The sequence below is a fragment of the Otolemur garnettii genome, unplaced genomic scaffold (genome assembly GCF_000181295.1).
Source record: "Otolemur garnettii isolate 467f Iridium unplaced genomic scaffold, OtoGar3 scaffold00025, whole genome shotgun sequence".
Taxonomy (NCBI): Eukaryota; Metazoa; Chordata; class Mammalia; order Primates; family Galagidae; genus Otolemur; species Otolemur garnettii.
In genome coordinates, this window is record NW_003852420.1 from 11,706,386 (window position 1) to 11,708,579 (window position 2,194).

The window sequence follows — 2,194 nt, forward strand, 5'->3', positions numbered from 1 at the left end:
TTAAGCGATTCTCTTGCCTCAGCCTCCCAAGTAGCTGGGACTATAGGCACCTGCCACAATGCCTGGCTATTTTTTTGTTGTTGTTGTTGTTGCAGTTGTCATTGTTGTTTAGCAGGCCCGGCCGGATTAGACCCTGCCAGCCTCGGTGTATGTGGCCAGCACTCTAACTACTGAGCTACAGGTGCCAAGCCCTTGATAATTTTTTTGACTGATTAAAAGTAAATGTTCTCAAGGTGGTGCCTGTGGCTCAGTGAGTAGGGCACTGGCCCCATATCCCGAGGATAGCGGGTTCGAACCTGGTTCTGGCCAAAATGCAACAAAACTATAGCTGGGTGTTGTGGCAAGCGCCTATAGTCCCAGCTACTCGGGAGGCTGAGGCAAGAAAATTGCCTAAGCCCAAGAGCTGGAGGTTGCTGTGAGCTGTGACGCCACAGCACTCTACCAAGGGTGACAAAGTGAGACTCTGTCTCTAAATAAATAAATAAATAAATGTAAATGTTCTCAGTCAGATAATTCCTCAAACAATTCAGCAGAGAGTCATATTACCCAGCAATTCTACTCATAAGTATGTACCCAAGAAAAATGAAAATATGTGAACCACACAAAAACTTGCAAACAAATGTTTATAGCAGCATTATTCAGAATAGCCAAAAGGTGGAAACAGCCCTACTGTCTAGCAACTGAAGAATGGATAAAAAAAGTCACAAATCCAGGCTTGGCACCTGTGGCTCAAGCAGCTAAGGTGCCAGCCACATATACCTTAGCTGGCAGGTCTGAATCCAGCCTGGGCTGGCCAAACAATGACGGCTGCAACCAAAAAATAGCCAGGTGTTATGGCGGGTGCCTGTAGTCCCAGCTACTTGGGAGGCAGAGGCAGAAGAATCCCTTGAGCCCAGGATTGGAGGTTGCTGTAAGCTATGATGCCATGGCACTCTACCCAGGGTGACAGCTTGAGGCTCTGTCTCAAAAAAAAAAAAAAAGTCACAAATCCATATGATGGAATACTATTCATCCAAAAGAACAAAGTATTGTTACATATATGTTATGGATGAACCTTGAAAACGTGATGGTAAGTGAAAGAAGCCACCCATACAAGTCATATATAATTCCACTCATAGGAAATGTTCAGAACAGGGAAACAAACTTATAGACAGAAAGTAAGGGTGGCACCTGTGGCTCAGTGAGTAGGGCACTGGCCCCATATACTGAGGGTGGCGGGTTCAAACCCAGCCCCGGCCAAAGTGCAACAACAACAACAACAACAACAACAACAAAATAGCCAGGCATTCTGGGACCTGTAGTCCCAGCTACTTGGGAGGCTGAGGCAAGAGAATTGCCTAAGCCCAGAAGCTGGAGGTTGCTGTGAGCTGTGATGCCATAGCACTCTACCAAGGGTGACAAAGTGAAACTCTGTCTCAAAAAAAAAGTAAGTAAATTAGTGGTTGCTTAGGACTGGAGGAATAGGGAGATGACAGCTAAAGGGTAGGGGTTTCTTTTCAAGGTGATGAAAATGTTCTAAAATTGTGATGGTTGCACATATCTGTGAGCTGTACACTTTAATTGCAGACTTTAATTGGGTGAATTGTATAGTATATGAAATACAGAGCATGTCAAAAAATGTAAAACATTTTAAGACCAAAAAATACTGTATTGCCTGGTGCAGTGGCTCATGCCTATAATCCTAGTATTCTGGGAGGCCGAGGCGGGTGGATAGCTTGAGCTCAGGAGTTTGAGACCAGCCTGAGCAAAAGCAAGACCCTGTCTCTATTAAAAATAGAAAAACTGAGGCAAGCGGATCACTTGAGCCCAAGAGTTAGAGGTTGCTGTGAACTATGACACCACAGCACTCTACCTAGGGTGACAGCTTGAGACTCAGTCTCAAAAAAAAAAGAAAGGAAGAAAGAAAAGAAAAGAAAAACTATATTAAAATTATAATACTCAGTATTTACTGATAATGTTTGTTATCTTGTATATTATATTTTGGATCTCATATAATTGCAGAAGTCAGACATGACTCAAATATTACAATTTTAATACAGTGTTTACCCTACAGTCCACCTTCTCTCCTCTTGGTCCAGGATGCTCTTCGGTCCTTTATGCCTCTCAGCAAGCTTTTCATCTTAAAGGGATTGTAGTACTTACTTATTAAAGAAATTCTTCTTGGCTAGGCACCTGTGGCTCAAGCAGCTAAGGC